Source organism: Ranitomeya variabilis, chromosome 4 (assembly GCF_051348905.1).
Source record: "Ranitomeya variabilis isolate aRanVar5 chromosome 4, aRanVar5.hap1, whole genome shotgun sequence".
NCBI classification, from domain to species: Eukaryota; Metazoa; Chordata; class Amphibia; order Anura; family Dendrobatidae; genus Ranitomeya; species Ranitomeya variabilis.
The window spans coordinates 379,281,660-379,303,897 of NC_135235.1; the positions used below are offsets into that span (position 1 = coordinate 379,281,660).

The following is a 22,238-nucleotide window of genomic DNA, read 5'->3' on the forward strand; positions in this document are numbered from 1 at the left end:
TTAAAGGGAACCTATCACCCCGTTTTTTTCGGTATGAGATAAAAATACTGTTAAATAGGGCCTCAGCTGTGCATTACAATAGTGTAGTTTGTGGACCCCGATTCCCCACCTATGCTGCCGAAATACGTTACCAAAGTAGTCATTTTCGCCTGTCAATCAGGCTGGTCAGGTCGGATGGGCGTGGCTTCTTCCCCCAGATATTGCGTAGTTTTCCGTTGGTGGCGTAGTGGTGTGCGCATGTCCAACGTCCCCAATCCTGCACGGGGGGGTGAAAATAGCAGCGATGTCCGTTATTCCATTGGTGGTCGGTGGGCGCGGCCATCTTGCTTTGGCCGCGCGTGCGCAGAAGCGGCGCTCTGCTGGCCGCGGCTTCAGGAAAATGGCCGCGGGATGCCGCGCATGCGCAGATGGAGATCGCGGCGGCCATTTTCCTGAAGCCGCGGCCAGCAGAGCGCCGCTTCTGCGCACGCGCGGCCAAAGGAAGATGGCCGCGCCCACCGACCACCAATGGAATAACGGACATCGCTGCTATTTTCACCCCCCCCGTGCAGGATTGGGGACGTTGGACATGCGCACACCACTACGCCACCAACGGAAAACTACGCAATATCTGGGGGAAGAAGCCACGCCCATCCGACCTGACCAGCCTGATTGACAGGCGAAAATGACTACTTTGGTAACGTATTTCGGCAGCATAGGTGGGGAATCGGGGTCCACAAACTACACTATTGTAATGCACAGCTCAGGCCATATTTAACAGTATTTTTATCTCATACCGAAAAAAACGGGGTGATAGGTTCCCTTTAAAGTTCAGGCCATTTATGATTGGACTCAACCTACATCTGTGAAGAGTCTTCAGAAATTCCTGGGCTTTGCTAATTTTTACCGTCGCTTCATCGCTAATTTTTCTAGTGTGGTTAAACCTTTGACTGATTTGACAAAGAAAGGTGCTGATGTGGTGAATTGGTCCTCTGCGGCCGTGGAGGCTTTTCAGGAGCTGAAACGTCGTTTTTCTTCGGCCCCTGTGTTGCGTCAGCCAGATGTTTCGCTCCCTTTTCAGGTTGAGGTTGATGCTTCTGAGATTGGAGCAGGGGCTGTTTTGTCTCAAAGAAGTTCTGGTGGCTCTGTGATGAAGCCATGTGCCTTCTTTTCTAGAAAATTTTCGCCTGCTGAGCATAATTATGATGTTGGCAATCGGGAGCTGCTGGCTATGAAGTGGGCATTCGAGAAGTGGCGACATTGGCTTGAGGGAGCCAAGCACCGTGTGGTGGTCTTGACGGATCACAAGAATTTGACTTATCTCGAGTCTGCCAAGCGGTTGAATCCTAGACAGGCTCGATGGTCACTGTTTTTCTCCCGTTTCGATTTTGTGGTTTCATACCTTCCGGGTTCTAAGAATGTGAAGGCTGATGCCCTTTCTAGGAGTTTTGTGCCAGATTCTTCGGGAGTCCCTGAGCCGGCTGGTATTCTCAAAGAGGGGGTAATTCTGTCTGCCATCTCCCCTGATTTGCGACGGGTGCTGCAGGAGTTTCAGGCTGATAGACCTGACCGTTGTCCAGCGGAGAAACTGTTTGTCCCTGATAAATGGACTAGCAGAGTTATTTCTGAGGTTCATTGCTCGGTGTTGGCTGGTCATCCTGGGATTTTTGGTACCAGGGATTTGGTGGCTAGGTCCTTTTGGTGGCCTTCCTTGTCACGGGATGTGCGTTCTTTTGTGCAGTCTTGTGGGACTTGTGCTCGGGCCAAGCCCTGCTGTTCTCGTGCCAGTGGGTTGCTTTTGCCCTTGCCGGTCCCGAAAAGGCCTTGGACGCATGTTTCCATGGATTTTATTTCAGATCTTCCTGTTTCTCAAAGAATGTCTGTCATCTGGGTACCCTTGCCTAAATTACCTTCCTCCTCTGATTTGGTGCCATTATTCTTTCAGCATGTGGTTCGTTTGCATGGCATTCCGGAGAACATTGTGTCGGACAGAGGGTCCCAGTTTGTCTCTAGGTTTTGGCGGTCCTTTTGTGCTAAGATGGGCATTGATTTGTCTTTTTCTTCGGCTTTCCATCCTCAGACAAATGGCCAAACCGAACGAACCAACCAGACTTTGGAGGCCTATCTGAGATGCTTTGTTTCTGCTGATCAGGATGATTGGGTGACCTTTTTGCCATTGGCTGAGTTCGCCCTTAATAATCGGGCTAGTTCGGCTACTTTGGTTTCGCCTTTTTTTTGCAATTCTGGTTTTCATCCTCGTTTTTCTTCAGGGCAGGTTGAGCCTTCTGACTGTCCTGGTGTGGATTCTGTGGTGGACAGATTGCAGCAAATTTGGACTCACGTAGTGGACAATCTGACGTTGTCCCAGGAGAAGGCTCAACGTTTCGCTAACCGCCGTCGTTGTGTTGGTCCTCGACTTCGTGTTGGGGATTTGGTTTGGTTATCTTCTCGTTATGTTCCTGTGAAGGTTTCTTCTCCTAAGTTTAAGCCTCGTTTCATTGGTCCTTATAAGATTTCTGAAATTCTCAACCCTGTGTCATTTCGTTTGGTCCTTCCTTTGCCATCCATAATGTGTTCCATAGGTCGTTGTTGCGGAGGTATGTGGCGCCTATGGTTCCCTCCGTTGATCCTCCTGCTCCGGTGTTGGTTGAGGGGGAGTTGGAGTATGTGGTGGAAAAAATTTTGGATTCTCGTATTTCAAGACGGAAGCTCCAGTACCTGGTTAAGTGGAAGGGCTATGGTCAGGAGGATAATTCCTGGGTTGTTGCCTCAGATGTCCATGCTGCCGATTTAGTTCGTGCCTTTCATTTGGCTTGTCCTGATCAGCCTGGGGGCCCTGGTGAGGGTTCGGTGACCCCTCCTCAAGGGGGTGGTACTGTTGTGAATTCCATTTCTCGGACTCCCTCCTGTGGTCATGAATGGTACTTTGGTTAGTTCTGCTCTTGGACTCCCTCTGGTGGCTTTGAGCGGAACTGCTGGTCTCTGAGGTTTGCTTTCTCAGCTGCCCTCGTTTATTGTTATGCTTGCTTCCCTATTTAACTCTACTCAGATCGTTACTTCATGCCAGCTGTCAATGTTTCAGTATTGGTTCAGATCTCTCTTGGACTTCTCTGAGGACCTGTCTACTCCAGCAGAAGCTAAGTCCCTGCTAGTTCATTTGTTGTTACTGCTGCCTGAATATATTTCTTAGTACTGCTAAATTCTAGTCCAGCTTGCTATCATGATATTTCCTTGCTAGCTGGAAGCTCTGGGGGTGCAGTGTTGCACCTCCACACCGTGAGTTGGTGTGGGGGTCTTTTTGCATACTCTGCGTGGTTTTTTGTAGTTTTTTGTGCTGACCGCATAGTTTCCTTTTCTTTCCTCTGACTATTTAGTGAAGTCTGGCCTCCTTTGCTAAAACCTGTTTCATTCCTGTGTTTGTGACTTTCCTCTTAACTCGCAGTCGGTGTGTGTGGGGGGCTGCCTTTGCCTTTGGGGAGTTTCTCTGAGGCAAGGTTAGGCTTCTATTTCTGTCTTTAGGGGTAGTTAGCTCTTAGGCTGTGAAGAGGCGTCTAGGGAGAGTTAGGTACGCTCCACGGCTATTTCTAGTGTGTGTGATAGGAGTAGGGTTTGCGGTCAGCAGAGTTCCCACTTTCCCAGAGCTTGTTCCGATTACTAGTTTACTCATCAGGTCATTCCGGGTGCTCTGTTGTGAGTTTGGTTTTTGGGCTCCCCCAGTGGTCACTGGTGGTACTGGACTTGTGTGCTTCACTTTCTCTGTTCACCTGTTTCCATCAGGATATGGGTGTATCCTATTTAGCCTTGCTGCTCAGTTATTCTAGTGCCGGCCATCAATGTAACCAGAGCCTTTCTGTTGCATGTTCCTGCTTCTAGACTACTATCAGCTAAGTTGGACTCTTAGTCCTAAGTTTGTTTTGCATTTTTGTTCCAGTTCACAGTTATGTTATTTTTCTGTAGCTGGAAGCTCTTGTGGGCTGAAATTGCCACTCCGGTGTCATGAGTTGACACATGAGTCTTAAAGTAATTTCGGGATGGTATTTTAATAGGGTTTTCAGCTGACCGTGAAGTTCCCTATTGTATCTTCTTGCTATCTAGTAAGCGGACCTCGCTTTGCTGAACCTACCTTCATACTGCGCATGTCTTTTCCTCTGAACTCACCGTCAATATATGTGGGGGGCTTCTGTCTCCTTTTCGGGGGAATTTCCCTAGAGGTAAGCCAGGTCTGTCTTTTCCTCTATTAGGGTTAGTTAGTCCTCCGGCTGGCGCTAGGCGTCTAGGGATAAAACGTAGGTACGCCACCCGGCCACTGTTAGTTGTGTGGTAGGTTTAGCTCACGGTCAGCTCGAGATTCCATCACCCAAGAGCTGTTCTGTTATTTATGTTCTCTGACGTTCCCTTGCCATTGGGAACCATGACAGTATGGCCGGCCCAGTGTTAAAACCGTTGGCAGAAGAAAGGAGAGAAAAAGAAGTCTGCAGATTTTTTTTTTTTTTTTTTCCTCTGAGCTTGCTCTATAGTTGACTTAGTTGCATTTCTGCTCTAATTGCAGCCTTTGTCTCTCTCTCTCCTTCTAATCCTTGAATGGCTCTGATCTCACCTGATTAAAATGGATCCTCAGAGTTTGGCTACAGGTTTGAATAATCTTGCTACGAAGGTTCAAAATTTACAGGATTTTGTTATTCATGCTCCTATATCTGAACCTAGAATTCCTATACCAGAATTTTTCTCCGGGAATAGATCTCGTTTCCTGAATTTCAAAAATAATTGTAAATTATTTCTTTCCCTGAGATCTCGCTCCGCTGGAGATCCCGCACAGCAGGTTAGGATAGTAGTTTCCTTGCTGCAGGGTGACCCTCAAGACTGGGCATTTGCATTGGCACCCGGGGATCCTGCGTTGCTCAATGTGGATGCGTTTTTTCTGGCTTTGGGGTTGCTTTATGAGGAACCTAACTTAGAGATTCAGGCTGAAAAAGCCTTGATGGCCCTATCTCAAGGGCAAGATGAAGCTGAAATATACTGCCAAAAATTTCGTAAATGGTCTGTGCTTACTCAGTGGAATGAGTGCGCCCTGGCGGCGAATTTCAGAGAGGGTCTCTCTGATGCCATTAAAGATGTTATGGTGGGGTTCCCTGCACCTACAGGTCTGAATGAGTCCATGACAATGGCTATTCAGATTGATCGGCGTTTGCGGGAGCGCAAACCTGTGCACCATTTGGCGGTGTCTTCTGAGAAGGCTCCAGAAAATATGCAATGTGATAGAATTCTGTCCAGAAGCGAACGGCAGAATTTTAGGCGAAAAAATGGGTTGTGCTTCTATTGTGGTGATTCAACTCATGTTATATCAGCATGCTCTAAACGTACAAAAAAGGTTGATAAGTCTATTTCAATTGGCACTTTACAGTCTAAGTTTATTCTGTCTGTGACCTTGATTTGTTCATTATCGTCAATTACCGCGGATGCCTATGTCGACTCTGGCGCCGCTTTGAGTCTAATGGATTGGTCCTTTGCCAGGCGCTGTGGGTTTGATCTAGAGCCTCTGGAAGTTCCTATACCTCTGAAGGGTATTGACTCTACACCATTGGCTAGTAATAAACCACAATACTGGACACAAGTGACTATGCGTATGAATCCAGACCATCAGGAGATGATTCGCTTCCTTGTGTTGTACAATCTACATGACGTTTTGGTGCTCGGATTACCATGGTTACAATCTCATAACCCAGTCCTTGACTGGAAAGCAATGTCTGTGTTAAGCTGGGGATGTCAGGGGGCTCATGGGGACGTACCTTTGGTTTCCATTTCGTCATCTATTCCCTCTGAGATTCCGGAATTTTTATCTGATTATCGTGATGTTTTTGAGGAGCCTAAGCTTGGTTCACTACCTCCTCACAGAGATTGCGATTGTACCATAGATCTGATTCCGGGCAGTAAATTTCCAAAGGGTCGTTTATTTAATCTATCTGTACCTGAACATGCTGCTATGCGAGAATATATTAAGGAGTCCCTGGAAAAGGGACATATTCGTCCTTCTTCATCTCCCTTAGGAGCCGGTTTTTTCTTTGTATCTAAAAAAGATGGCTCTTTGAGGCCGTGTATTGATTATCGACTCTTGAATAAAATTACAGTCAAATATCAGTATCCTCTGCCACTGCTGACTGATTTGTTTGTTCGAATAAAAGGGGCTAAGTGGTTCTCTAAGATTGATCTCCGTGGGGCGTATAATTTGGTGCGAATTAAGCAGGGGGATGAGTGGAAAACCGCATTTAATACGCCCGAGGGCCATTTTGAGTATTTAGTAATGCCTTTTGGTCTTTCAAATGCCCCTTCAGTCTTTCAGTCCTTTATGCATGACATTTTCCGTGAATATTTGGATAAATTTATGATCGTGTATCTGGATGATATTTTGATTTTTTCGGATGACTGGGATTCTCATGTCCAACAGGTCAGGAGGGTTTTTCAGGTTTTGCGGGCTAATTCCTTGTGTGTGAAGGGTTCTAAGTGTATTTTTGGGGTTCAAAAGATTTCTTTTTTGGGGTACATTTTTTCCCCCTCTTCCATTGAGATGGATCCTGTCAAGGTTCGGGCTATTTGTGATTGGACGCAACCTTCTTCTCTTAAGAGCCTTCAGAAATTTTTGGGCTTTGCTAATTTTTATCGTCGATTTATAACTGGTTTTTCTGATGTTGCTAAACCTTTGACTGATTTGACCAAAAAGGGTGCTGATGTTGCTGATTGGTCCCCTGCTGCTGTGGAGGCCTTTCGGGAGCTTAAGCGCCGCTTTTCTTCCGCCCCTGTGTTGCGTCAGCCTGATGTTACTCTTCCTTTTCAGGTTGAGGTCGATGCTTCCGAGATCGGAGCTGGGGCGGTCTTGTCGCAGAAAAGTTCCGACTGCTCCGTGATGAGACCTTGTGCGTTCTTTTCTCGAAAATTTTCGCCCGCCGAGCGAAATTATGATATTGGTAATCGGGAGCTTTTGGCTATGAAGTGGGCTTTTGAGGAGTGGCGTCATTGGCTTGAGGGGGCTAGACATCAGGTGGTGGTATTGACCGATCACAAGAATTTGATTTATCTTGAGTCTGCCAGGCGCCTGAATCCTAGACAGGCGCGCTGGTCGTTGTTTTTCTCTCGGTTTAATTTTGTGGTCTCATACTTACCAGGTTCTGAAAATGTGAAGGCGGATGCCCTTTCTAGGAGTTTTGAGCCTGATTCCCCTGGTGATTCTGAACCTACAGGTATCCTTAAGGATGGGGTGATATTATCTGCTGTTTCCCCAGACCTGCGACGGGCTTTGCAGGAGTTTCAGGCGGATAGACCTGATCGTTGCCCGCCTGGTAGACTGTTTGTTCCTGATGATTGGACCAGTAGAGTCATCTCGGAGGTTCATTCTTCTGTGTTGGCATGTCATCCCGGGATCTTTGGTACCAGGGATTTGGTGGCTAGGTCCTTCTGGTGGCCTTCCCTGTCTCGAGATGTACGAGTTTTTGTGCAGTCTTGTGATGTTTGTGCTCGGGCCAAACCTTGTTGTTCTCGGGCTAGCGGATTGTTGTTATCTTTGCCTATTCCGAAGAGGCCTTGGACTCACATCTCTATGGATTTTATTTCTGATCTCCCTGTTTCTCAGAAAATGTCTGTCATCTGGGTGGTGTGTGACCGTTTTTCAAAGATGGTTCATTTGGTGCCCTTGCCTAAGTTGCCTTCCTCATCCGAGTTGGTTCCTCTGTTTTTTCAAAATGTGGTTCGCTTGCATGGTATTCCGGAGAATATCGTTTCTGACAAGGGGACCCAGTTCGTGTCTAGATTTTGGCGGGCGTTCTGTGCTAGGATGGGCATTGATTTGTCTTTTTCGTCTGCGTTCCATCCTCAGACTAATGGCCAGACTGAGCGAACTAATCAGACCTTGGAGACTTATTTGAGGTGTTTTGTGTCTGCGGATCAGGTTGACTGGGTTGCCTTTTTGCCGTTGGCGGAGTTTGCCCTCAATAATCGGGCTAGTTCTGCCACTTTGGTTTCTCCTTTCTTTTGCAATTCGGGGTTTCATCCTCGTTTTTCTTCCGGTCAGGTGGAGTCTTCGGATTGTCCTGGAGTGGATACTGTGGTGGATAGGTTGCATCGGATTTGGGGACAGGTGGTGGACAATTTGGAGTTGTCCCAGGAGAAGACTCTGCATTTTGCTAACCGCCGTCGTCGTGTTGGTCCTCGTCTTCGTGTTGGGGACTTGGTGTGGTTGTCTTCTCGTTTTGTCCCTATGAGGGTTTCTTCTCCTAAGTTTAAGCCTCGGTTCATCGGCCCGTATAAGATTTTGGAGATTCTTAACCCCGTGTCCTTTCGATTGGACCTCCCAGCATCTTTTTCTATCCATAATGTCTTCCATCGGTCATTATTGCGCAGGTATGAGGTACCGGTTGTGCCTTCCGTTGAGCCTCCCGCTCCGGTGTTGGTTGAGGGTGAATTGGAGTACGTTGTGGAGAAGATCTTGGACTCCCGTGTTTCCAGACGGAAACTTCAGTATCTGGTCAAGTGGAAGGGCTACGGTCAAGAGGATAATTCTTGGGTGACAGCCTCTGATGTTCATGCCTCTGATTTGGTCCGTGCCTTTCATAGGGCTCGTCCTGATCGCCCTGGTGGTTCTTGTGAGGGTTCGGTGCCCCCTCCTTGAGGGGGGGGTACTGTTGTGAGTTTGGTTTTTGGGCTCCCCCGGTGGTCACTGGTGGTACTGGACTTGTGTGCTTCACTTTCTCTGTTCACCTGTTTCCATCAGGATATGGGTGTATTCTATTTAGCCTTGCTGCTCAGTTATTCTAGTGCTGGCCATCAATGTAACCAGAGCCTTTCTGTTGCATGTTCCTGCTTCTAGACTACTATCAGCTAAGTTGGACTCTTAGTCCTAAGTTTGTTTTGCATTTTTGTTCCAGTTCACAGTTATGTTATTTTTCTGTAGCTGGAAGCTCTTGTGGGCCGAAATTGCCACTCCGGTGTCATGAGTTGACACATTAGTCTTAAAGTAATTTCGGGATGGTATTTTAATAGGGTTTTCAGCTGACCGTGAAGTTCCCTATTGTATCTTCTTGCTATCTAGTAAGCGGACCTCGCTTTGCTGAACCTACCTTCATACTGCGTATGTCTTTTCCTCTGAACTCACCGTCAATATATGTGGGGGGCTTCTGTCTCCTTTTCGGGGGAATTTCCCTAGAGGTAAGCCAGGTCTGTCTTTTCCTCTATTAGGGTTAGTTAGTCCTCCGGCTGGCGCTAGGCGTCTAGGGATAAAACGTAGGTACGCCACCCGGCCACTGTTAGTTGTGTGGTAGGTTTAGCTCACGGTCAGCTCGAGATTCCATCACCCAAGAGCTGTTCTGTTATTTATGTTCTCTGACGTTCCCTTGCCATTGGGAACCATGACAGTGCTCCTAACCACCAGGTCCATAACAGATATCCCCCTGAGGAAGACTCTTGGGAACCTGTGGAAAACATCAATGCTCAACAGAAGATTTCTCCTTTTCATCAGAGATTCCCTGAGAAACCAGGTCCAGGATTGTCCTGAGGCCGTTTCTAAGGAGGGAGTAATGTCAGGACTCTGAACATTTTTTACCTTTTGTGCATTACTGCCCTTTTCCAACATGGCGTCTTTGGTCTCATGTGCACTTGTCTTCCTGCTATAAAACTCCACCCCAGCCTTCAGTCTGTGCTAGATTATTCTGCTTTGCATCCAGCTCCTGATTACTCCCTGGCCTTGCACCTGCACCTGCTCCTGTGAACCCGTGTTGGAGATCCTGCCACTCTGCTCTGAGTTCCTGCTGCATACACCAGTGTTCAGTAATCCTCCTTCATCTGCTGCTCGTGTTACTTCCATATGCATTTGCTGGACATGTAAGCTGTTTCTGCTCTGCAAAACCTGAGACCATTAACCAGGCCTCCCTGGTTGAGCTAAGATATGATTTGAACTGCCGAATAGCATATCTATCTGTGTCTGGACTAAGTCAAGGATCTATTTGTGTCAAGTTTCCTCAGGAATAACTGTGCTTCATAGACTTTCTGTTTGTTTGCATCTACCTCTGAAGTTTCCTATTGACTGCTAAGCTGCGTTTATTATTTGCACCAAGTGTTGTGGATTTGAGTTTCTCTCTGCACCTGCTTGAATCACCGTGTGATAATATAAACTTTACCACTTATAAAACTGTGTCCTGTTGTCTTGTTCCACGCAAAGAGTCTCCTGAATTATCCCCTATAATTATTACAAGGAGTTTGTATGTTTGGATTCAGGGCCTTGGCTGAAATAAGCCCCTAGAATACCGGCACCTCCGGTGAGGAGTTGTTTGTCTGCTATTCTAACTGCATGACCACAGTTTTGCTCTGTTTGGTAGCTGTGTTCCTCTGTGAGGTTAACAAGGCACAGCATCTTGTTATTTTAGCGAATCTGTGAAGTAACAGAGTTTGCTAATACCGTCATTTAGTACCGCCTATTACTAGCAGCAGGTTTGTCTCCTGCACGGTGGACCCCGGGTTGCGAATGCACCAACTGTCTCATATATATATATATATATATATATATATATATATATATATATATATATTTGGTGCGTTCCACCAACCCTAACAGTGCGTGGGTAAGTACCGGGAGACCATGTCACAGATGTATGAAGGAAACAGGTTGTTGATGGCTTTGTATGTCATAGGGTTTTGAAATGAAGCCTCTGGACAATAGGAAGCCATTGAAGGGCTTGGCAGAGAGGAGAGGCTGGGGAATACTGGGGAGACAGGTGGATTAGTTGGGCAGCAGAATGTAGGATTGATTGTAGTGGTGCCAGAGTGCTAGATGGGAGGTCAGAGAGTAGGAGGTTGCAGTAGTCAAGGCGGGAGATAAGGGCGTGCACTAGCGTTTTTTTGGTTTCATGGTCAAGGAATGCACAGATCTGGGAAATATTTTTGAGTTTGAGTCGGCAGAAGAAGGCAAGGGCTTGGATATGTGATTTGAAATAGAGGGCAGAGTCGAGAATCACCTCGAGGCAGTAAGCATGTAGGACTGAGGAAAGTGATCAGCCATTGACATTGATGGATAGGTCTGGTGGAGGGGTAGAGTGAGATGGGGGAAAGATGATGAATTCTGTTTTGCCCATGTTCAGTTTTAGAAAGCAAGAAGAAAAGAAGGCTGAAATAGCAGACAGACATTGTGGGATTATGGTCAGTAAGGAGGTGAGGTCAGGTCCAGATAGATCTGCGTGTCATCGGCGTAGAGATGATACTGCAAACCGTTGGATTCTATGAGCTGTCCCAGGCCGCAGGTGTAGATGGAGAAGAGTAGGGGTCCTAGAACTGAGACTTGGGGAACATTGAAATAAAGAGGCAAAGTCTTCAGCAGAACTGAGAGGAGATGGAGGAGGTGCTGTGGGATGGAGTAGAGAATTGAAAGTGTTGAAAAGCTGTTTAGGGTTGTGAGACAGGGAGGATATGAGAGATGAGAAGTAAGTTTGTTTTGCGGCAGTGAGCATGGACTTGAAGCTGGTGAGTGACTGTGTGCATGCAATGAAGTGCTTGGCAGAGCAGGATCTCTTCCATCACCGCTCAGTGACCCTGAAAGCCCGTCTCCGTTCTTTGGTCAAGTTTGTCAGCCAGGGCTACCTGTTGATTGTGCGAGTTTTGCTATGGATGAAGGGGGTGGCCGAATCAAGTGTTGCTGTTATTGTGGTGTTATTAAAAGTGGCAGCAGCATCTGTGTTATGAAGGGAAGCTATGTCTGTAAGAGGGAGAAAGGACTGAGAGAGTGATTGTAAATTGAGGAGTTTGAGATTTCTGCGAGAGTGAGTGAGTTTGTGGAGTGGGGGTTGCGCACTAGGAGAGGAGAGGGAAGAGAATGTCAGTAGGTTGTGGTCAGATGGGGAGGGGTGAGTTAGTGAGATTAGTAAAGGAACAGAGGTGGGTGAAGATAAGGTCTAGCATGTGATCATCTTTGTGATTGGCCGTGGATGACCATTGAGTGAGGCCAAAGGAGGCAGGCAGCTGGGGTGGAAGTGTCAATGGGGATGTTGAAGTCACCATGATGATAGTGGGGATGTCAACAGAGAGGAGTAGCCAGGTGGTGAGGTGATTGAGAAAGGTGGAGATTGCTTGTTCTCGGGTCAGTAGATGACAGCCAGTTGGAAGGCTGGAGGGGGAGTAGATGCGGATGGAGTGCACCTCAAAAGAGGGAAGAATAGCGGAGGTTGGTAGCGGAATTGGGGTAAAGGAGCAAGTATCATCAGGAGCAAGCCAACTCCTCCACCACGTTTGTTACTGGGGTAAGGGGTGTGAGAGAGATTGAATCCGCCATAAGAAAGTGCAGCTGGAGAGGCAGAGTCAGAGGGGGTGAGCCAGGTTTCAGTGATGCCAAGGAAGAAGAGTTTGTTGGTGATAAAAAGGTCATGGATAAACGACAGTTTATTGCAGACAGAGCGTGCGTTTCTTTAACCAGGAGGACACTGAGTCAATAAGGTATACCAACCATATTAAATAATTTTAACAAATATTTTATTAAGTAACATCAAATATAACCATAAAAAAGGTACATGGGTCTCATAAATCATGTGAATCACCTTAAAGTGTAAACTATGACCAGAAAAGAGCGTGCCGGATAAAGATAGTTAAATTACTGATTTTACTGAGGGTTGCTGCTGAGTGATAAAATATCCACTCCATAAAGGCGTATTGCTGGGTTTGGAATAGTAACCCCTCTCCCTCGCAGCTAACAACTTAGATGTTATATAACCATTACCCGTGTTCAGCACATAATAATAACATATTAAAGGCAATAATTACCCATCATCAGATGCCGAACCACGCTCCAGCCTGCGTCAAATAACCCCAACGCGCGTTTCGCTTAATAATAATGCCGCTTCCTCAGGGGGCGTGGCTTAAGTGACGAAACAGTCCGGTTTAAATGGTGAGCCGTTCCGGTCATCTGACCGTATGGCCACCAATCAATACCCGGTTGGTGTGCGCATGCGCACCGCGTCCCGTCGTCATACCAACCAAAACATCCGGAGAAGGCGTCCACCTGCGATCACGTGGGCGGGCTGGCGCCTAGCCACACCACTCGCTCACACAGGATGGACGTCCACACACGGATCCAAAGGGAGGATTCAGAATGGACCCAGCGCGCATAACGAACACCGGTTTGTGCAAAAAAGAGTGAATAAAATATATTACATGTCACCATGTTTTTAATAAGGTGCATTGCGCACAATGAAGTGAATATATAGTAAAAATTATTAACTTAATAAAGTGCATTATGCTATTAAGTGCCATTTCACTACCATGCCATATCACAATCAGTGAATGGTAAAGTGCACTGTGCTATTAGTGCAACAATACTATGCGTGAATTAACAAAAAATAATTAACAAATCAAAACAATAAAGGGACCCAAAATTACCTATACATAGATATATCAAAATGGACATGAAATGAACACTAATCCAATAATAAGACACGGAAAAAAGCGTGCGTTTCATAGTGCTCCAGGTAGGGAGACTGAGGGAGTGGGGCTGGATGAATGGGTATGAGGTTATCATCATTGCAAAAACTTGTAGTGAATCATGGCAGGGGGTTAGAAATCAGTGTGGGGATGTGTTGAGGAGGCCCAGGATTTGGGGATAAGTCGCCAGCAATGAGGAGTAGCAGACAAAGAGTTAGAAGGTGGGAGTAGGATAGGACATGATGTGGTGGTGTGTTTCTGAAGAAAACGGATTGTATGCGGAGAAACAGTTCTGAGGAGAAGGTGAGATGGCTGGGGAGGATGGAGGGAGAAATGGCTGCTTCCTTGCTAGGTGGGGGGATTTACAGGAGATAGGAAAAATAGGGTAGTATGGGGATGAAAGTGAAAAGAAACAGAAACATTGTAGTGGTTTTCGAATCCTTTACCTTACAGTCAATTCCAGTCCAATTCTAGTCTAGTACATAGTAGTGTATTTAGAAATCTGTAATTTGAAAGATGGAATTTGGAAGATGCCTGGATCAGATTACATCTGGATCAGACGCATGGCTCTGAATATAAATGTTAAAATGTAATTTGAACTAGTGATGAGCGAGTATACTCGTTGCTCGAGATTTCCCGAGCATGCTTGGGGGGTCTCCGAGTATTTGTAAGTGCTCGGAGATTTAGTTTTTGTTGACGCAGCTGCATGATTTACAACTGCTAGCCAGCATAAGTACAAGTGGGGGTTGCCTGGTTGCTAGGGAATCCCCACATGTAATTAAGCTGGCTAACAGATGTAAATCATTCAGCTGCGGCAATGAAAACTAAATCTCCGAGCACTAAAAAATACTCGGAGGACACCCGAGTGTACTCGGGAAATCTCGAGTAACGAGTATACTCGCTCATCACTAATTTTAACGTTTTACTATCTTATCTGGCCATGTGGTATGTGTGACATGATCAGACTCACTATTGCTAGAGGGTCATAAGGTGGACCTTACTATTGTTAGAGGGCCAGCAGGTGGCCCTCACTATTGTTAGAAGGCCATCAGGCAGCCCTTACTCTAATTTTAAAGAGCCAGAAGCCAGCCCTCACTAAGAGCCAGCAGCCAGCTATGCTTTGCATAGCCATGTATTGCTAATGCATTATAATTTATGCATCTGAGGTGGGCAAATTTTCTTTTTTTTTTTAATACTGTAAAGTTTGAAACAGGCGGCCCTCACAATTTATGGATGGCCAGCAGGCGCCCACAACAATTTTTAGATGGTCAGCAGGTGTCCTGTGGACAATGAGACCAAGATAGAGTTTTTTGGTAAAAGCACATCATTCTACTGTTTACTGTAAATGGAATGAGGCCTACAAATCAAAGAACACAGTAGTTAGTCAAATATGGTGGAGGCTCAAAGATATTTTGGGAGTTCTGCAGCCTCTGGCAATGAGTGCCTTGATTGTGTGCAAGGCATCATGAAATGTGACGATTCCCAAAGAATTTAGGGTCGCAACGTGGTGTCCAGTGTCAGAAAGCTGGGTTTGCATCCTAGGTCATGGGTCTTCCAGCAGTACAATGACCTCAAACATACTTCAAGAAGCCCCCAGAAATGGATGGAAACAAAAGCACTGGAGAGTTCATAAGTGGTAATTCCAGCTCCAGTGGTGTGAAGTCTCCCACCACTACCTCTTACATACAGCTGCTACAGTGAAACTGCCAATGGACACATTAAATCAGTTAATTTTGGTTGCTTTGATGAATTGTTGATTATAGATCACCATAAAAACATAAATTTGTCAATGAGTGTATGGAAAAAGCAGCAGCAAGAACTATAATTATTAAGGCAATAATCCCTGACTAGATGCCTGTAATATGCTATGCCTACTGCCACACCTCATTTTAGATGAATTGCAGATAACAGCGGTATTATTGTAGAGTATAGAAGGGATTTTTTTAAACTCTGTTTATTAAATGCACAGTAGTACATACAGCCAATGATATCCAACAAATGCCATGAATTTAACACTTATTTATTTTAACACTTTAAAACATAATTTTGGATTGAATAACTGTTAGTGGTGGTGGCACTGGGTTTAACCATTGATGGAGGATAATCGTTCTCGTAGCCGAGGCCCAAGTAATTAGTGATGATCTAATCTGTCTCAATATATTTTGATGACTATCTGCCAGGATGTTGAAAACCGCCCACTGTGGTAATGCAAAAATAATGCAATACGTATTTTGGATATATAAATGAATGCTTTTCCATGTTTGCATATGCATGCACCCCCACAAGTGATGAAGTATATCTGTATTAGCTGAACCACACTTGGAGAATGAATAGGTAGTCCCAGGAGACATCTTTGATTGTATGTAAGGGGTTATATATGCCCTGTAGAATATAAAGCCATGTCTGTGTAGCTATTTTAAGGGATCATTTTCTTTTGGGTCAGTGTGGCTTTTAGAATGTCTTCCGTTTCAAACCCTGGTATATCTTCCCTCCACTTGCCTGGACCCTTTAATTTCCCTTCCCAAGTCCCTCGCATCCTTATTATTGAGTAGATATTGCTTGTGGATGAAATTTGGGAGAAAGCTCCTTTAATAAAGGTGTCTAGATGCCTACCTGATTTGGGTTCTGAACTCTGCGTGCTAAACACCCGCGCCCGCGCCAGGCTACGTGCCTGTAGAAAGGATAAAGGGTTTACCCACAAGTGCTGTAAACCTTTGTGACGCCCTGTCGAAAGTGAGCAACGAAAAGTCTTGAGAGAAAAAGAAAAAAACAAGCCAGCTCACCAGTATCCACCGCAGGTGCCCGGAACTCCGCTGCAGGCAAACGTACTAATCAGAGAAAAAAAAAGGGTTTTGTTCCAGCTCCTTTAAAAATTCCTTTTCTTTATTTCATATATTAAAAGACATAATACACGTGGTGTACATGCTCCCTAAGATAGATGCCTACCACCGACAGAGGCACAGTGGCAACGCATTTCGATCTGAACGATCTTTGTCAAAGCCATTGGCGGTAGATTTACCGCCCTAGTACAACCCTGTGTCTCTAGTACTTTGTATATCAAAGAAGGTTTCCCTCCCAGAAATGGAGGATGACCCACGAATGGTTTAAATGGGGAAGAGTAGATATCAAGCCCACATAGTTTTCGAACCCTACGCCAAGTAAGAATTGTGGACCAGAGTGTTGGGTGTTCCTTAACATCATTTGGAATTTCTTTGTTATGTAGGTGTATTACGGCTGCTAATAAAATTTGATGACAAAGTTGTTGTTCTACCTGTACATTAGCAAAGTGGGACTTCCCCCTTATCCAGTCAATTGCATAACGAAAGTTCGCCACTAGGTTATATTTGTAAAGATCTCTGAAGTTAATTCTCCTGCCTCTTTGGGTAACTGAAGGTGATTTAGGCTTATTCTTGAGCGCTTTTATTGTTCCAGACAAATCCCCTAAATGTAGCATTGAGTAGCTTAGTGTCCGCTTTATGAAGTAACAAGGGGAGTGTCTGGAACAAATACATTAGTTTGGGGAAAATAATCATTTTAATTAGATGACATCTGCCCGAGAATGTTAAAGTAAAATGTTTCCATGAATGAAGAATCTGAATTATGGATATAATTAGGGGCTTGTAATTAATCCTGTAGAGTTGTGTTGGATTAGCTGGGAGGTGTCCTCCCTAATATTTAATGGAATCAGTTCTACAGTGAAATGGGAATGAGTGTAGTCAAGTTTTTCCCGCCCTGAATAATGCTAGGGCTTCTGACTTGTTATAGTTTATTTTAAACCCTGATATTTCCCCAAAGCTATTTAGAGTCTCCATTATAACCGGGATTGCTTGGGATGGATTAGCGATAAAAAGTAGGATATTGTCTGCAAATGCTAAAATTTTAACCATTGCTGGTCCTATCCCTATTTCCTGATATATTTTCAGGTTTTGCAGCATTCTCAGTAAGGGATTCAAGGCAATGTTAAAATGGAGAGGCGACAAGGGGCATCCCTGTCTCGTGTCTCTATGAATATTGAAAGGCCGAGAAAGAGTGTTAGTGATCAACATTCTAGAACTAGGGTCCTTGTATATCATTCTGACAGCATCTCGGAACCAAGGGCCAAGTTGTCTAGTCTCTAGTATACCATGCAGATATTCCCATGATACCTGATCAAATGCTTTATCAGCATCTAAACATCCTATTATGTGTTTCGTACACTTGTGTAGTTTGCTGTGTGATATTGCCCCCATAGCCGATCTTGTATTGTATGTAATGGATTTCCTGTGTATGAAACCAGTTTGCTGTGGCAAAATCACACTTGGTATGATTTGTTGTAGTCTATTTGCAAGGATTTTTGTGAGAATCTTAAAATCTGAGTTTAGTGGGATATTGGCCTATACCCCTCTACCTGCAAGGGATCCTTACCTTGTTAAGGGAGTACTATGATATTTGCCTCATTAAACCCCTCGGATACTTTTTTCTCTCTGATAGTGTCATTAAACATTGTGCAAAGTTGAGTTCCTATTGACAACCCCAATCTTAATATATCCTCTTTGCCCCTGAGGAAGCCAGTTTGCTGGCGATACGCATTGGGCACTTGTGCCCGGTGCCACCTGCTTTATTTACCATCTTTTATTGCCCTGATCCACTAATGGGGATGCTACCTTGGAGACCTGCTATATTTTGTCAGGTAGTATAGGACGCCTTATGGTCTGGCTATTTGCAGCCACGTGGGGACTTACATTACGGTTCCTTGGGTAGCCTTGTCGGTGACACTGTGGTTTGACCTTATTATAGGTCTGGTTTATATTAATTCTTTGCCATGTTTGTGAAAATCTTAAGTGTTTTTAACTGCTGTGTGTAGTGTTCCATTAATGTGGTTTAATAAAATTGTTATATTTTGGTAAAGATATTGTTGTGGTGATCCCTTTAGTTTGCATGCTACCCTTTCTTCTTTCGTTTATTGTACACACACACACACACACACACACACATCCACACACTGTATACGCCGTCTTTGTACAGGAGGAGTGCATACGCAGTTTTAATGTGACCACCGCTATCTGTCTACACAAAGATGGCGGCAATCTGGTTTACTGCGCCTGCGTGAATTCCGCTCAGGCGTAGTAAATTATTCGGCTGATCCCGGCGGCAGATGCGCGACGTGTCTATAGGCAGAGGAAGTCGGTCACATTAAAGGGGTTTTCCCATGAAACAATTTTAAAAATTGTCTGTATCTGACCGTGTACAGAGCATGCCACATCTCCTGGGCAGGGGAGGAAGCAAAAAACAATACTAACATTACAGTAGGGGATCACAGATGATTTCTTTTGTCAGGTAAAATATTTCACTGACTGTTTTTAAACAATATTTCACCTAACAAAATGTATCCTCTGCGATCTGCTGTAATGTCAGTATTGTCTTTTGCTTCCTCCCCTGACCAGGAGCTGTGGTATATGCTCTGTACACGGTCAGACACAGACAATTTTTAAAATGAACTTTAATTCGTGGGAAAACCCCATTAAAAAGCAAATATCAACACCAACGTGCACATAGGAAAGAGGACACACAGGGAGGAGACAGCTCAAACAAGAGAACACATGAGGGAAGAAGACAGCACAGTGGTAGATAGAGAGAGAGCAGACAAGGGGGAGAGCACATGGGGTACACAGGTCAAAGAAGAGATGAAATGAGAGGAGAAGACAGCAGATGGGGAGAGAGAGCACACAGGGGTGAGAGAGACAGAGCACAGGGGGGAAACAGCTCAAAGGGACAGCACAGGAGGGGAGAACACAGCACAGGAAGGAGAGCGAAAGCAGACAAGGGGGATAGCACATGGAGTAGACAGGTCAAAGAAGAGAGCACAGATGGGAGAATTCAGCACATGGGGAAAGAGAAAGTGGATAGGTGGGTGAGCACATGGGGGGAGAGATTCTCAAAGCTGCAAAGCCTGCCCCCATCATGACGTTACCACCCTCCTGATGCGATAGCATCGGGCCTCCATCTAGTATCTTATAATACTCATTGCTAAACCCGCCTGGTCCTGGTGCCTTACTTATTTTTAATGAATTGATAGTCTGGATCACCTCTGTAGGAGTAATGGGGTTGTTAAGCGTGTTTCTTTGTTCCTCAGTGAGGATTGGGACAATCTCATGTGTCAGAAATTCAGAATTCCCCAGGTCACCATTTGATTCTGCTTTGTAGAGAGAACCAAAGAAAGAGCTAAATTCCTCTCTTATTTCCTCATTTTTTGTTGTGATCATAACATCTCTTTTTTGAGTTTGAGGATTTTGGTAGCTGTTCTAAATGGTTTTGTTAGGGAAGCAAGCAGCCGACCTGGTCTATTATCCCACTTAAAATATTTATGCTTCTGATACTTGAGGTTGCTTAAGGCTGCTTCATGGGCTATCATGTCAGCTGTCTCTTTGGCATCTTAAAATTTTTGTTTCAAGTGTGCCGAGTTGTTTGATTTGAAATTTTTATAGGCCTGGGTAAGTTCTTTTTGTGCTTTATGGGTGCATTCTATAAGTTTTTTACGTTTGTGGCTTATGTAGGAAATTAATTGACCCCTCATGAATGCCTTAGAGGCATCCCAAAATACATGTGCATCCCCCACGTAGTCACTTTTATAGATGTCCCAGAACATTTGTACTGCGTTTTTAAAATCTTCAGACTTCTATATGCAGCACCCCCACTGCCGCAGGGCCGAGGGGTACCCGGTACCGGGCCTCTGAGTCTCTGCTCTGGGGTTGTCACGGTGGCTAGACCCGGTCCGTGACCCTGCTGAGGGGCGCACAATGAAAGGTGTGGATGGTGGCGTCTGGCGAGGCTCCCGATGTTGGTCTTCTTCCACCCGGCCTCAGTGCTCAGCTGTGTCTGCAGGAGTTGGTGGATCAGCTCGTCCGCTCCGGTCTGCAGGAGGTCACCGTCAACTGTGGAGGTCTGGCTGCGGTGCCTCTCCGGGTAGCTGGGGGAGTCCTCGGCTCCGACCCCACGCTCCGGCCCCTGGCGGCTGGCCATGGCATCCTCCATGTCGCTGACTTCTTCTTCCTGGTCCTTTTCCCGCTCTCTCCTTCGTGGGCGGTTTCGTTTTCTCTGTCTCCGCCCACCATTGAGAATCAGGAGGCGGATCTCGGCTGCTGACGGACACGTCCTCAAGGTACAGAAATATTTAGACTGGGCGGCCATTGTCTTTCGCGCTCTCCAGCTCATCTACGCCCACTCCACGCCCTTCTTCTTCTCCTGCGCTCTCCTTAGCGCTGTAATGGCGGCGGTTTTGGCGGGAACTTCTGGCGGCAAGTGGCAATACACAGTCTTTGCAATAAGTCACAGTCCAAGCACAACAAATCACAGTTCCAAGGCACACATGACCTGATTCTTCAGGCTTAAGTAGATCCTGTTCGTGACGCCAAAATTGCAGCGCCCCCACTGCCGCAGGGCCGAGGGGTACTCGGTACCGGGCCTCTGAGTCTCTGCTCTGGGGTTGTCACGGTGGCTAGACCCGGTCCGTGACCCTGCTGAGGGGCGCACAATGAAAGGTGTGGATGGTGGTGGTAGTGCGGTGCAGTGCTGGTCACAGTAAATAACGAGGACACCAGGTTGCAGTCTCTTTACCTCTTTACTGAAGGCTTCAGGATCCTCAGTCCGGAATACGGTTAACCAGGCTGCGCAAGTCCGGCCGGTCCGATGGCACCTCCAGAGTTCCCTTTGCAGGTGGAAATCTGTGCCTACCTTCCTGCGCTTGTGTTGTGGTCCTCCCCTGCTGTGCTTACGGGATAGTACCCCACAACTGTTGTGTCTGTTTCTCGTGTTCCCTCACAACTCGATCTGATGTTCTCCCTCTACGTCCCCCTGATCTTACGGTTAGGACGCACCCGTATGACGGGAGGCTCGGAGCTCTTCCGGGACTCTTGCGTCGCCCCACTCCTGTTGTTACCCCCCTGTGTCTTCCTGGGTCTGGGTGAGACAGCCCGCCTGTAACTGACTGTCCTGCCGTAGGTTCGAAGTTTGGCTTGGAGCTCTATACTTCCTTGGCGTTCCGGCCACCGGTTATGCGCCTCAATAGGATGTTGCCTCGTCTTACAGCACGACTCCTACTGGTATTCTCCTTGTTGCGTTGATCTCGTTTCTCACTCAGCACAATAAACCTCGCTTCTTATCCTTTCTTGGGGTACCGCCGCTATATTGTGCAGGCGCGGTCCCGTAACGTTCTCTCTGGTTGCTAGGCCTCTGTCAGGATCCCACCCCTGACAGGGACCCCTCCGAATCTTCCCCTACAACACCCTCTGCCACAAGGTGTTGCCTGGTTCCAACCCAGTCAGCTTTCTCCCCAACTTCCTGCCTAACCCCCAGTTTTACCAGACTGTGAGGAGTGACCTAATAAATAGAACCCTTAGCTCCCCCTGGAGGCCAGACTGTGAAATGTATTGGTGTCTGTGATACCTGGTCAGATGAACTCCTTCAGTGCCATCAGACGTACCATAGCCCCCCTTAGCGGCGGAGCAACAGTACTGCAACGACCAGGACTCTGGGGCGCTGCATATAGATAGGAGGGAAATTTCCATTTTCTTTCCCGCCAGACTGGAGTTTGTAGCAAAAATTCAAGGGTTATTGGTGCATGATCCGAAATATGAATGTCATATATTTTGGAGAAGGTCAGCAAAGGCAGCAATGATGCCCCTAACAACCAATAATCTAGCATTGCATGTGAGCCGTGTACATGTGAATAATATGTAAAGTCCTTATCTATCGGATGCTCCAGCCGCCACACGTCAACTAAGTCTAATTGATTTAGTAAGGACTGTATACAGCCTCTCGGTATTTGCATTGATGTCGTC

General features: G+C 46.1%; 1 protein-coding gene across 3 annotated transcripts in view; it reads right to left on the reverse strand.

Moving 5' to 3' along the window:
• The window catches only part of LOC143768938 (dual specificity phosphatase 29-like), a 295,682-nt gene that overhangs the window by 78,926 nt on the left and 194,518 nt on the right, over nt 1-22,238 (reverse strand). Inside the window, exon 1 of one of the 3 annotated variants that reach the window (XM_077257543.1) lies at nt 16,206-16,246. The exons of the other annotated variants lie outside the window; for them this stretch is intronic. The gene's annotated coding sequence lies outside the window, so the exon portion shown is untranslated. Of the gene's footprint in view, nt 1-16,205; nt 16,247-22,238 lie in introns of those variants that run through there. 3 annotated transcript variants of the gene reach the window in all.